The following is a 16,292-nucleotide window of genomic DNA, read 5'->3' on the forward strand; positions in this document are numbered from 1 at the left end:
CCAGCATTTTCTATTTCAAATAATCCTCTACTTACCTCAGAATCAAATGCTTGAATCTTTGGATCCTTGTAGAATAGAGTTGTTTTCTTCCCTTTTACCTTCAGTGTTTGTAGATACTGACTTGCTTCAACACTAGCTTTTATCTCCAGAATGCCTTGGTCTTCATGAGCATTTGTGACTTTCAGAGTTTGATATTTAGTCATAGTTAGTTCTTTACTTTGAACAGTCTTGGAGACTTGCCTTCCAGATCTCCTCCATTCTCCACCTTGTCTAGATTTACTAGTGGTTTTAGATGTACAACTAGAACCAATCAGATCTCCACCTTGTTTCTTCAAAACATGCTCCTTTTACTACCATGACCACCTCCACCAGAACCATTCTTATAATTAGCATCTTTCAGCTGGAGTTGTTTGCATTTAGATTTCAACACTTTCTCCCCCTTTTTGGCATCATCACCAAGTAGGAGAGAAAAAATAAGCTCTATGGATTGCTGGACCTCATCCAATTGACTAGACATCTTAGCTTGTGTAGCTTCCAACTTAAACTGGTTGGCTTCCATTTTGTCTTGTCTAGGGTACTAACTGCTTTTGGATCTCCTTGGTTGTGGTCAACTTGGTTTCAGGAAAGGATTTCTTGAGTTTATCAATTTGAGTATTAGCCTGAGACTGAGTATGCAGAACTGATTTAACCAATAGTGTAGAAGCCTTGAGATGTGTCAGAATATCAGGATTTGCAATACTCTACTCTGCTCTCTTCAAATGTTGAGAAACATTAGCAACAGAGATAGGATAAGAAGCATCCTTCCAGTTAGAATTCCATTTTTTCACCATAAACCTTTCTACTATTCTTAGCATCAAGATCAGCTAATCTCCTTTGCTTTTCATGTGTAGGCATGTCTTCAGGAAAGAAAAGTTCATCCTTGTCAGGATTTAAATCTGCATTGATATCTTTTCCATCATTATACTCACTTTCATGCACAGATTTCTCATCAGCAACTGGCTCCAGTATGAACTGAGCTACTTCATCTCCAACTTCAGTATTTAGTAAATCATCAGGAATTAGAGCTTTGTGAGAATCAGCTGCTTCAGACTCTGCCATATCCTCAGCATTTAACACTACATCTTCAAAAATGGTGGCTATATGAGGTGGAACTTTAATATTTATTTCCAGGACCTCAGTACCAGTTGAATGCTATGGTGATTCTCCAATGATGGATTCATTTTGAATGGACTGTTCTGCATCTACACCAACAGCAATAACAGGGAAAAAATTCAACAAAAACACTTAAATCTCTATATACTTTTAAAGTAGTCTTACTACTTCTCACTCCAATCATCTCATTACTTTTAATAGTCAGAGTTCCCTCACAAGGATTAAGTAAATCCAGACACTCATTTACCTCTCCTTTTGCCAGGTAAGGATCATGCCTCTCTTTACAACTGTTTTTCTTTAAATCTTTTCTCTCATTCTCACATGAAAGGCTCAGATAATTTTTCCTGCAGAAATAAGAGGTGGCTGAGAAGAGTTGTTTCTGATCATATGACTAGAGGTATTTGTAATGGCCTCTACCCCGGGGTCAGGAGTTAACGTCATCAATAACAATAATAACAAAATAATATAATCCAACTTAACATAAAAACGACCCCTTTACCAAGATCTTTTCCAGGTTTAAGTACGATTTAGGTTACAACTATTATAAAACCAACTTACAACAACCATCCTGTCGCAGCTAACATAACACAGCAACTCAACAGACCATCCTTGGTCCAACACAACCATCTCAGAGGAGCCTGACACGGAGGGAACTGGAACTCTGCCCGACTATCACGGAAGAATCTCCTAGGCATCTGTAATATATATATAAAACATTCTGCAAGGGTGAGTAATCGATTGCTCAGCAATACCACTATATGAATAACAAGTAAAACAGTTTACGATAAAGCAGTGATAGGAACAGAGATAATAGCTCATTTGCAACACATGGTAAACACTCATAAACTGGATATTCCAAAACTAGCATGCTATCAACAAAATAAACGTAGTAGTGTGTTGTGTACAAATACAAGAGTTTAATTCTAGCATGTCATTTTCATTTCCAAATCCACTATATAAACTACTTATTCCGTTACGAGAATCACAAAGCCAAATCAGATACATAGTGGATATGTGATGACAGCTAATCAGGCTATCAACACCAGACGGCTCGAACTGCCATCCCATTTACCTGTTCCGGAACTCAGAGACTAGCTAGGTCTCTGACCTGCTGGACTAATCGGTTATAATTTGCGCGCAACTGAATTAGCCTCTTACACCACCTCAATAGGCCCCCTGGCCCCAATGTATCCCATATCTGACCATTTTATCTAGTTTTCAAAACACTTGTACGTATCTTATTTCAAAACCATTCATTTTAAAAGCACACGTAGAAAATCCAGTTCGCAAATCATTTTCATTCGAGATAGGTACCTTTCGAAGTTACTTTTTACCAAAACAGATTTAAAACAGTGATATATAACTACAGGGGATACGTAACTTAAAACGTTTCTGTTCCATTATGAGATTGAAACATTAGCTATTCACATATACTGAACCATAAAAGAATGGGCAGGGGTACTTGCCTTGTAGAGCTTACGATTATCCCTGATTGACCTTGAACTGACTTGGACACTCGGCTTTATCGCCTTACTATTAGACTATCCTAGATCTAACTTTCACGCTCGAATCCTTCTCTTGGAACCTTGCTGCGCTTGTCGACTGATCGCTAGGTTATCTTTAGTTCGACCTCAATTCCTGAGTCCCATAATTAGAACCTATAGTGTCGAAATACTCTATTTTAGACGTCTAGGTATGCTTGACGTATCCTCGCTAACAACCTACCCATATGATACCATAACCCGACTCGTAATTATTCATATTATAATAGCACACACAACAATTAGCGTTCACGTTCTCAGAATTTGGTTTGGTCTACATTTTCAGAAAAATACATATACTCGTCATTTTATAAAATTAGGGTTATTAATTTTGGCAAAATAGTTCACCACAACATACAATCAGATTTTGTATAAAATATATATATGTTTATATATACTCGTTCGACAGCCCGATAATTACCGGATACAGTCCCGTATTTCCGTAGTTCGATTTTTCGGGAATCGTGCAGCACCTCCTTTATTTATCGGCTAACCGGTCGAAGCAAATCCGACGTCAATCACAACAATCAATCAATCCCACCAATTAATCCAACAACCACCATTTATAATCCAAACCACTCAACAACAAGCGCAATCAATTACGCAATCGAAATTTCGATACAATCTTAATAATTACAATCACTTTAACCGTTTCATTAAATTAATTACTAATTAACTAATTCGATCTAAAATATAAAACTAATTTTAGTTATTTTAAAATATTAGGACTCAGAATTAAATCATCACCGTCCAACGTCTGCTCGTCGAAATTCATCACGGACGGCGGTAAAAATTTGTCGGTGCCCGATTAATTTCGGGTTTCCATACAAATTTTCACCGATTAATTTTTATAATTCCACGAAATTTATTTTACATCACGAAATGATTATCAACTGAATCCTGTAAATTTAATAAAATAATAATATCAGTAATAAACAAACCAAAGTAACCGACTACACTACGCGCCCACGCACACGAATAACACCAAACGAGCACAGAACAGGACAGGCCCAAAAATGGCTGGAAAGAGCAAAAGACCCTGCAGAAATCAGGAAATCACTCCCCTGATTCTGACATACAGGTATATACAAACAATATACATACATCAGTACACGCGCACAGGCGCGCAAGCCACCTAGCCGGAAATAAATCCGGCGGTGGCTGGAAAACGAACCATAGACGGCATAACAGAACAGAAGCATAGGGGATTATCGGGCACAAGCTGCAACGCCGCGGGGAGGAAACACCCGCAAAAAAAGAAAAAGGAATTGAATGAAGGAGATTAACTGAAAGAGATTAGAGGAATGGAGTCTGCGTGTTTGTGTGTGGTTTTTCTTCTTTTATTTATTAGCCAATACGTAGTGGACACTGTTAGATATATTTATGATGTCATGTCTAATATGATTTATATTTAGTTTTCAGATCTTACTTAACAGGACAAATCAGTACTTAACTGGAAATCAGTGCTTATACTGAAGTCAGGACTTAAGATGTGGCGCCCTCCAAACCCGGGTCAGAAGTTTTGGGTCCACAACACCTACTCAATATATAAACCTGTATATAAAATATTATTTGCAATGACCCTGCTTTACATAACCACGGATTGCAACAGGTTAAAGTATGAAAACAAGCCACAACCTTAACTTTATTACAACGTACCAAATCCCAACTAATTTAATTTACAACTGAAATAAAATTATTCTTACAACCTTGCTACCTCACTACTGCAATAAGCTCTTGCTAGCTCGATCAATCATAATCTGGAATCCTAGCTTGAATATTGAACTGGGAAACCTCGCTATCAACCGTATCCTTCTTAACTATAGGATACATAAAAAGATTCGCAAGAGTGAGCTAACTAGCTCAGCAAGTCATATTATCAATAACTGAGGTTAAACAATAATAAACGAGGGATTCAAAGGAATCAAGTTTCTTGTTAAACAACTAATAGAATTGGATATTCATTTTAAGTTTTTAAAACCAAGGTTAGGCTGCTGATCAGTCACGCAATAACCCCGAGCAGAGCACACAGCACTGCTCTAACTACTGGATCCAAGGCACACATTAGCCTAACTTGACCATCGATATGGTCTAACCACTAATCTGGTCTAAACAAAGAAAACTATCCAATTCTAAAGCATTTCAATATGATAAACAAGAGAGTTCAATAAACCGGATCATAATTAATAACAATAAAACATTTATATAAGAGCATAATAAAAAATCATGGTTACCGAAAGGGTATGTCAAAGTACATAAAAGAAGTGACCTCCAGCCTGTAGGACAATCGGGTATTAGATGAATAATGTTTTTACAGGGTTTTCATACTTTGATGTCACAAGGTATGGTTGAGTAAAAAAGTTTCTGTATGTTTAAAACAATTTTGTTCCAGTGTTTGGTATATGATGGTTATATATTTGTGGAGTAGTATCGTATTTGTGTGGTTTAATATTTGGTAAATCAACAAGAAATGGTTCACAAAGAATAAGGCTTACGGCTCAATATCAAATGATGTGGCTCAGGTTCAAGGCTGAAGGATTCAAAGTATTTCCAATATAAGACAGAGCAATTTTGAATATTAACAATATGTCACAAGAGAATTTAGAAATATTTGTAATATATCTCGAGAAAGGTTTAGAAGTACTTGCCTTATCATAATCGATTTTAACTTCACTTGCACTTGTCTAATGACTCCATTCAACAATCACTCATCTGCTTCTTCTATGCCTCGCTTCTATCTTCTGATTACTTGCTGTATTTTCTACATGTCAATCCTATTTTATGATCACCTGCTTCTCTTTCCTACGCCTTGCTTACTCTGCTAGGCATCATAAGTATCTATTAATATTTAACACATACGATTCTATTCGACATACACTTCTCTTTACCCTTCGTTTTACCCAAATCCGATTAACGGATTGAAAGTTATGCTATAAATAAGTAACTGCCGAACAAATAGACCGACAGTCAACCAACAAGTCACATATAACACATAGCACGTGACATAATCAATGATATATCATTTATAAAGAAGTCTCAGATCATAAACAGGTTTTCGGGTACTTAAAATTATTTTTAAAACATTTTTCGGAATTAAAACGGGTAGTTGGATCCATATCGGAGTAATAAACAGTGTTCGGTTGGCTAAATCTGGCTTTAAAACAATTTTATGATAATTATCGAGCCTTGAAAATAATTTAAAATAATATTTTAAAGCTCGAAACTATTTTCCGGAATTTTTAAATCATTTTTAAATAATTAAATCTAATTATTAAATCAATTAAAATTAATTAATAACTAATTAAATTAATTAATCAATTAATATTTAAATTAATTGACTAATTAAATAATTAGTTATCAACTAAAATTAATTAATTAAATAATCAAGATTCATTTTGGAGTTAAAAATAATTTTTCAGAATTAAATATAGATTTTTAGAATTTAAATAAATAAATAAAAACAATTTCTAAAAAAAAATAGAAATTCCAGGGGGTAAAGTGTAAGGTTTTGAAACTTTTGATCGTAATTTCAGAGGTGTAAGATTTGTAAAGTTTGGTACTAAAATTGAAACTTGGAGAAACGTCAAGGGTAAAATTGACATTTCTGCCACCCCCGTCATCTTCTCCGATGGACTCGCCGGTTTTTCACCGGAATTCCGTCCTCGTGCTCAGAACCCGTTCATCTGGTGCAGAATTAAAGAGTGGCTTCTGGGGAATTTGTTTCCGTACTTAGTTTCTATCCACGATGAACAGAACGACAGGAAAACTAGTCGAAAAGTTCATCACCGCCGTTAAGTTCACGAGCTCCGGCGAAGCCTAATTCACCCCTTCCTGGAATCGTTTGATACTATACTATGTACCATTCCACTGCAAATCAGGCTAGGAACACAATCCAGTCATCCAAAACTACTAATAACCCCGGATTCAAAAACGCCTAAATCGAATTAAGAACCTTCAAACATATTATAAACCCTAATTTATAATTTCGAAAATCAAACACCAATTTGAACACGTTATTGAACTCCAAATGACACATATAATATATCAAAATCATCAGGAAGACGAGCTCTACAACATACAATCATTAAATCATACAAACAATCTCTCGAACAAAAATTTGTAATTTAAATACCAAGAAATTCGAATATAAATAATTAAATAGAAAATCACCTGATGTTTCTGGGTTAAAATTGATGGAATATTTGGATTCTAGATTTCAGTAGCTTCGTTTTGAGTATATGTACGCCAAAATCGGATATCGATAACGCCTCCGAATTTGTGTTTGATTATGAAGAACATAATATAATTATAGTATTTTCTCTGTAAAAATTCTGTAATACTGTTTGCAAATGATTTCCTGTACAAAATAAAATACGGTAGAGGCTATTTATAATTACGGGAAATTAGTATCCCGTTGGATCATTCCGGATGTAAAATGGTACGTTTATTTATAAAAGCTGATCCAAACGGTACCGATTTTCGAGATAATTATCCAAATTAGTACAATTTGTACTGCGGTCTTGGTCTCAGCGCCTGGTTACATGTATTACGAAGTGATAATTGTGATAGTTTAATAAAAAGCTCTCGTTTATCGAAAATACGAGTTTTATTGATTTACCGAAACGAATAATGTATCGAAAATGTTACGCCGGGACCCGCGCAGGACAAACCGTACGCCGGATCGAAAAAGTCAAAACATGGAAAATGCTCGGAATATTGCAATTAGGTTAGGAAGGAGTTTTCGGAAGAGTTTCGGGATCTATAAACATAAACACGGATGACGTCGGTTGGTTCCCGTTTTTATAAAATAGGTTTTAAATACCCAGAAAAAGATTTTATAAAATCCATATGATTCCTATAAATTCATAAATCAACATAAAAATAATTAGGAAGATATGACAATTATCTATATTTTATTTTGGACATATAAAAATTAAAATACTCAATTAATATTATTTTTAAACATCCAAACACATTTAGCACTTAACAAATAATTTACAAAATAGATATTGAACATACATAATAATTATTTATTAGCAAAAATAATTACACGATATATCCCGGATATTACATCCTTTCCCCCTTAAAAGGATTCCTTCCTCAAAATCTCCTAAGAAAATAAATGAGGACACTTTTCTTTCATATCACTTTCTAACTCCCATGTTGACTCTTCAACCTTTGGGTTTTCCACAATACTCTTTCTAACTTTATCTCTTTATTTCTCAATACTTTCTCTCTTCCTTCTAGAATCTCTATCGGACTCTCTACATATGATAAATCTGCCTGGAGCTCTATTGGCTCCTATTCTATTACATGCTTGGAGTCTGGATTATATTTTCTAATCATCGATACATGAAAAATATTGTGAATGTGCTCCATGTGCGAAGGTAACGATAACTCGTAAGCTACTTTGCCAACGTGCTTTAAAATCTCAAAAAGATCTGACATATCTTGGGCTCGATTTTTCCTTTCTTTCCAAACCTCGTTAATCCCTTCCACGGTGATACTTTTAGTAATACCAAATTCCCTTCTTCGAATTCCATATCTTTCCTTGATTAATCTGCATATTTCCTTTGACGATCTTGTGCTGTTATTAATCTTTTCTAGATAACTTTAATAGCTTCTTTTGTCTGCTGCACTAATTTAGGTCCAAGTATTTTGCGTTCTCCTACTTCGTCCTGATACACTGGAGATCTGCATTTGCGTCCCTAAAGGGCTTCATAGGGTGGCATCCCAATATCGGCGTGATAACTGTTGCTGTAAGCAAATTCTACCAGAGGTAAATGCTCGTCCCAATTTTCTTTAAAATCAATAGTACACACGTGTAACATGTCCTCGATTGTCTGGGTCGTTCCTTCACTCTGGCCGTCTGTCTGCGGGTGGTAAGCCGTACTCATATTCAGTCTCGTTCTCAAACATTCTTGAAAACTCTCCCAAAATCTTGAATTAAATCTTGGATCTCCATCGGATACGATGGACACAGGAATTCCATGAGGAACTATAATTTCTTTTAAGTACATATGAACTGACTTGTCTTGTGAAAATCTTCCATGTATAGACAGAAAATGAGCTGACTTGGTAAATCTATCCATTATAATCCAAATGGTATCATGATTAGCTTTTGTGTTTGGTAACCCAACTATGAAATCCATGGCGAGATGCTCCCACTTCCACTCTGGAACCTCCAATGGCTGTAGCAATCCACTTGGTCTCCGATATTCTACTTTAATTCTTTGACATATATAACATCTGCTAATCCATTTCGCAATTTCCCTCTTCATATCTGGCCACCAATAATTTTCCTTTAAATCTCTATACATCTTGGTAATCCCTGAATGGATTGAATACCTTGAATTATGAGCTTTCTGTAAAATTTCATTCTTCAATTCCTTCACTGGTGGAATCCAAATTCTAGAAGAAAACCTAAGAATACCTTGATCGTCCTTTTTGTGTGCACAATTCTTCACCTACTAAATGATTTATATCCTGATTCATTACCTCTTCCTGACACTTCTTTATCTTCTCTAACAATCCCGACTGAAAAGTTATACTTATACATTCTTACTCCTTTTTGGATCATGAACCCTGACTTCCAATTCCAACTTCTAGAGTTCCATAGATAATTCTTCTGGTACGGTCTTTATGTTCATTCTATCTCCTTCTTACTCATCTCTTGTCACTACATTTGCTTTTCCTCGGGAGTTCATACTTCAACTCTTATGGTCCGTATATATCTCACATCTTTCTTTATACTTATAATATTTCCCAATCTTTCAAAACGAATATTTTTGTTGCTTTTAATTACCAGTTATGAGTAGGGTACTTCTGCTCATAAGGTTTCGGTTGTCTGGATGCATATGCAATAACTTTATTGCTTTGCGTCAACACACATCCTATTCCCTTACAAGAAGTATCACTATAAACTAACAAATCTCCCTGATACTTTCAAAATGATAAAATAGGTGTTGTAACCATTCTTTCATTTAACTCCGCAAAACTTTCTTCACCCTTCTCCATTTCATATAACCTTCTTGCTTTTCCTGGTTAGCTTCATCCAAAATATTGCAACTTTCAAGAAATCTTGCACAAATTTCCGATAGTAACTGGCCCATGATAAAACTTCTTACTTTTATTGGTGCCTCTGGTCTTTCTTTATTCATACTATATTTAAAGTTTTTTTGTTGAATCCCCTTTTGTCTCCTCCTTACTGACTATCTATACTAAGAATTATACTTCCTGCCATTAAAGTTTTCACCTGGTAAACTTTTTATACCGCTTCTTTCTTCTTTGATTCCTCAGCTATCATTGTATAGGTTGCATGGTTCTTCTTAAGTAATACAAGTACATCTTATCCAGATTCCTCCTTCAAAATTCTATTCATCAAATTTAAATATCACTGGTATATCAGTTCATCCAGCTAACATTTCTAGAAATTTATAACAACAGTACTGAGTTCTGAAAATTATCTTTGATATCTCCATAAGTTCAATCTTCATTTGGTAAAATACCCAGTCTTAAATTAATCTTATAAAAATACCTTGCTTCGTTCATTTAATTAAACAAATCATTGGTTCGAGGTAATAGATATCTGCTCTTGAGAGTAAACTTGTTGAGCTTTCGCGAACACATAATCTCACACTTCCATCTTTCTTATTAACACATCGTGCCAGTGCACTTTAGGGATGGTACGCTAGGTCCAGTTGCTTTTTCTTCTAATTATCTCCTGCATTTGCTCTGGTAACTCCTTTATTTTATCTGGTGCCATTTTGTATGGGGCTTTAGATACTGGCTTCATTTCAGGTGCTGAATTAATCATAAACACATTTTCTTTATCTAAAGGAAATATTGGTAACTCATCTGGAAATATATATCTTGAGACTGTAAAATCTTCAAGTTCGGTTTGCTCCGGACTCTTAGTTATAATCGCCATAGCACTTATATTTTGCTCATTATAATCATAAATCGTTCTTAACAAGTTCTTTACTTTCCTTTGTTCTTTAAACTTCTTCACGTTCTCATTTGGCGTCTTCAGAACTATCTTCCATCACGACGGTCTACCTGGACATCACACTTGAATAGTTAATCCACTCCTTAGAATAATGTCAAATCCTCTTATCTCAAATGATACCAATTCTTCGCAACTTATTGCCAGAAATATCAATTCCGCCATTGGTACTTACTTATTCAATAACTGCACGTTCTTAACTTGCTAGTCCTTTAGTCATAAACTTATTGATTCGACAGGATAGTTCATCTTATCAATAAAACCTTGAGAGATATACGATCAAATTGCTCCCACATCTTTCAATACTTTAACGCATAAGGTATCCGTAATAATCTTCCACGTCATCACATCCATATTCTAAATAACATATCGCAAATTCTCGTTCTCGGAGACGTATCCCTTATTGAAGTAGATTCCCTTGACTGTTAATGCATCCCTGGCTAGGGCCAGTAATTTGCAATTCTCACCATATGCCCTTGTTTCCTTTCCATGCATGAGAGGTAGATGAGACTTTGCCCGCTGAGTGTATAATACGTTGACTTTTGTTTGAAAAGCTCTCACAAGGAACAACGGTACAATGAAAGAACTAGAAGGATTCACAATTTTAATAACCTTAGAGTTGAAAAGAAAGAAAAAGTAATGATTTGAATATGAATGAGACAACCACATTGGTACTTAAGATGGCCAGTCTTTCATACCGTATGGCATACAGCACATGATTAGGTGGCGTCCCACCTGACTCTTCGTCATTCCGATAAAGCGTCTCATCATAACACTGTTTGTCCCAATCAGAAAGCAAAATCTGAGGGGAACAATTAAATTTGAAAGGAATGCAAAATCCTCCATTTTGATATCACCAGAAAGAATTTATTAAGAAAAGGAGTTCATACATTTTTAGGAATTGAAAAGAAATATACGCTGTAATGTTGAGGACAAGAATGATACCATTGGTCACCATCCACATTGCACTTGTATTCATCTTTCGAGCTTGCTCGATCATTTCCCAATTGTATCACATAACAACTTTAGAAGTATGCTAAAATGCCTTCACAACTAAGCATTATGGTAGATTCTTACTTGTTAAGTCTCGCGTCTGTAACGTCGCACCTACATGTATAATACTTTAACAATTCGATCATAATGGTGTTCTTATCAAATAACCTTGAGTTTCCTCTTTTTAATTTGGAATAACCATGAATCATTTAATATAGCGATCTTTTTATTAATAATATTCTTCTTTTATAAAAGTCTGAAAATCTTCCCAATCTTCCTCGGTCATGCTCAGTTTTCCGTTAAATCAATGAATTCTTTGAACTCTGATAATCCCAGTATTTGGATGAATAGTTACTCTGTACGCTGGTTCTGTTGTTAATCCTTTCAGACAATACTTGCACCTTGCTGTTAGGAATAATTAACTTCTTCATATTCGCAGGTTACCTCATTCTCCGAATTAACAATACTTTAACAAACAAGAAACTCAAGTAGCAACTTGACAACCAAGGTTTAAAATTTATTTTATTCAAAAAGGCTTTTAGAAATGTTGTGAGGAAAAATCTTTTTCGAAAATTTGTTTAAAATTTTGAAAATTCTGAAAATCACACCTCCGGTTGTCCTTACTGTATGAGTTGGTTGTTGTCCTTCTTATGACCAGATACCAAGTTAAAGAAACAATCACTCAAGGGTCCATTCACTTCCATTTATCTCCCCTCCTTCATTGGGTCTATTACTTTCCTTAATCAATAAAAACTTCCGCTGTCGTTGCACGTTATCTTATTCCTAGCTTCACATTAAGGCTCCCATACTAGTAGTACTCCCGTTAACCACTTGGTAATCATTAAGTGGAACAAACTATCCAATAGTCAACAAGTCAGCTAATGTCACATCATCTTGTTAAAATATATATCACATCATTACAACACCATTTTCTAATTTCAAGAAATCTTCAAATCCCTAATCTCCTCTAACTCTCTCTCTTCAACACATATCTACTCCATTCCACAAGCTAGTCATGAGTGGCCTAATTACTAATAGCTTCTTGTAACCTGATAACAGCCATCCTCCAGAACACTTGAATCTTCTTTCTAAACTCCTTCTCACCTTAATTTGTATCTCAATACTCACTATTTACTGCAGCTATCATGTCCCTTCCCGCAAATGCTGTTGTTTCATTGGAAAGGTTTTTAGACTGAGGATATAGAATATGGTGTATAGTAAACTGAAAAGATACATTCATAGTTGAATGTTCAAAAGAACAAGAGTAAACAAATGAAGGTTCTTGAATAGGTAGTCTCATATCAAGAGATGATAGAATAGCGTTGAATAACTTGGAGAGGCACAGCTATCATAATAAAAGGTAATACCAATAATACTGATGGAGGAACAAGGTGCAAATTGAATCTGGGAAAAGATGACGATCCTTAAACGGAAAGCTCCAAACAATCAGTTGATGCAGGGAAATCAGGATCTGCCATTGTCGTTGCCTGGATATCATGTCGCTAGTTAAAAATCCCGAATCGCAACACGAACCGTGCCGGAGACCTATTATACAATCGCACTCAACCTCACGATGACCTATCTTTCTATTTCCTATTCCTAATCCTAACCCTCTACCCAATCCCGACAATCTAGGCTTGTTTCAGTGACTTATAACCTGTAGCTCTGATACCAACCTGTGGCGCCCTCCAAACCCGGGTCAGAAGTTTGGGGTCCACAACACCTACTCAATATATAAACCTGTATATAAAATATTATTTGCAATGACCCTGCTTTACATAACCACGGATTGCAACAGGTTAAAGTATGAAAACAAGCCACAACCTTAACTTTATTACAACGTACCAAATCCCAACTAATTTAATTTACAACTGAAATAAAATTATTCTTACAACCTTGCTACCTCACTACTGCAATAAGCTCTTACTAGCTCGATCAATCATAATCTAGAATCCTAGCTCGAATATTAAACTGGGAAACCTCGCTATCAACCGTATCCTTCTTAACTGTAGACTACATAAAAAGATTCGCAAGAGTGAGCTAACTAGCTCAGCAAGTCATATTATCAATAACTGAGGTTAAACAATAATAAACGACGGATTCAAAGGAATCAAGTTTCTTGTTAAACAACTAATAGAATTGGATATTCATTTTAAGTTTTTAAAACCAAGGTTAGGCTGTTGATCAGTCACGCACTAACCCCGAGCAGAGCACACAACACTGCTCTAACTACTGGATCCAAGGCACACATTAGCCTAACTTGACCATCGATATGGTCTGACCACGAATCTGGTCTAAACAAAGAAAACTATCCAATTCTAAAGCATTTCAATATGATAAACAAGAGAGTTCAATAAACCGGATCATAATTAATAACAATAAAACATTTATATAAGAGCATAATAAAAATTCATGGTTACCGAAAGGGTATGTCAAAGTACATAAAAGAAGTGACCTCCAGCCTGTAGGACAATCGGGTATTAGATGAATAATGTTTTTACAGGGTTTTCATACTTTGATGTCACAAAGTATGGTTGAGTAAAAAAGTTTCTGTATGTTTAAAACAATTTTGTTCCAGTGTTTGGTATATGATGGTTATATATTTGTGGAGTAGTATCGTATTTGTGTGGTTTAATATTTGGTAAATCAACAAGAAATGGTTCACAAAGAATAAGGCTTACGGCTCAATATCAAATGATGTGGCTCAGGTTCAAGGCTGAAGGATTCAAAGTATTTCCAATATAAGACAGAGCTATTTTGAATATTAACAATATGTCACAAGAGAATTTAGAAATATTTGTAATATATCTCGAGAAAGGTTTAGAAGTACTTGCCTTATCATAATCGATTTTAACTTCACTTGCACTTGTCTAATGACTCCATTCAACAATCACTCATCTGCTTCTTCTATGCCTCGCTTCTATCTTCTGATTACTTGATGTATTTTCTACATGTCAATCCTATTTTCTGATCACCTGCTTCTCTTTCCTATGCCTTGCTTACTCTGCTAGGCATCATAAGTTTCTATTAATATTTAACACATACGATTCTATTCGACATACACTTCTCTTTACCCTTCGTTTTACCCAAATCCGATTAACGGATTGAAAGTTATGCTATAAATAAGTAACTGCCGAACATATAGACCGACAGTCAACCAACAAGTCACATATAACACATAGCACATCACATAATCAATGATATATCATTTATAAAGAAGTCTCAGATCATAAACAGGTTTTCGGGTACTTAAAATTATTTTTAAAACATTTTTCGGAATTAAAACGGGTCGTTGGATCAATTTCGGAGTAATAAACAGTGTTCGGTTGGCTAAATCTGGCTTTAAAACAATTTTATGATAATTATCGAGCCTTGAAAATAATTTAAAATAATATTTTAAAGCTCAAAATTATTTTTCGGAATTTTTAAATCATTTTTGAATAATTAAATCTAATTATTAAATCAATTAAAATTAATTAATAACTAATTAAATTAATTAATCAATTAATATTTAAATTAATTGACTAATTAAATAATTAGTTATCAACTAAAATTAATTAATTAAATAATCAAGATTCATTTTGGAGTTAAAAATAATTTTTCAGAATTAAATATAGATTTTTAGAATTTAAATAAATAAATAAAAATAATTTCTAAAAAAAAATAGAAATTCCAGGGGGTAAAGTGTAAGGTTTTGAAACTTTTGATCGTAATTTCAGAGGTGTAAGATTTGTAAAGTTTGGTACTAAAATTGAAACTTGGAGAAACGTCAGGGGTAAAATTGACATTTCTGCCACCCCCGTCGTCTTCTCCGGTGGACTCGCCGGTTTTTTACCGGAATTCCGTCCTCGTGCTCAGAACCCGTTCATCTGGTGCAGAATTAAAGAGTGGCTTCTGGGGAATTTGTTTCCGTACTTAGTTTCTATCCACGATGAACAGAACGACAGGAAAACTAGTCGAAAAGTTCATCGCCGCCGTTAAGTTCACGAGCTCCGGTGAAGCCTAATTCACCCCTTCCCGGAATCGTTTGATACTTTACTATGTACCATTCCACTGCAAATCAGGCTAGGAACACAATCCAGTCATCCAAAACTACTAATAACCCCGGATTCAAAAACGCCTAAATCAAATTAAGAACCTTCAAACATATTATAAACCCTAATTTATAATTTCGAAAATCAAACACCAATATGAACACGTTATTGAACTCCAAATCACACTTATAATATATCAAAATCATCAGGAAGACGAGCTCTACAACATACAATCATTAAATCATACAAACAATCTCTCGAACAAAAATTTGTAATTTAAATACCAAGAAATTCGAATATAAATAATTAAATAGAAAATCACCTGATGTTTATGGGTTGAAATTGATGGAATATTTGGATTCTAGATTTCAGTAGCTTCGTTTTGAGTATATGTACGCCAAAATCGGATATCGATAACGCCTCCGAATTTGTGTTTGATTATGAAGAACATAATATAATTATAGTATTTTCTCTGTAAAAATTCTGTAAATACTGTTTGCAAATGATTTCCGGTACAAAATAAAATACGGTAGAGGCTATTTATAATTACGGGAAATTAGTATCCCG

This window comes from Apium graveolens, chromosome 9 (assembly GCF_009905375.1).
Source record: "Apium graveolens cultivar Ventura chromosome 9, ASM990537v1, whole genome shotgun sequence".
NCBI lineage: Eukaryota > Viridiplantae > Streptophyta > Magnoliopsida > Apiales > Apiaceae > Apium > Apium graveolens.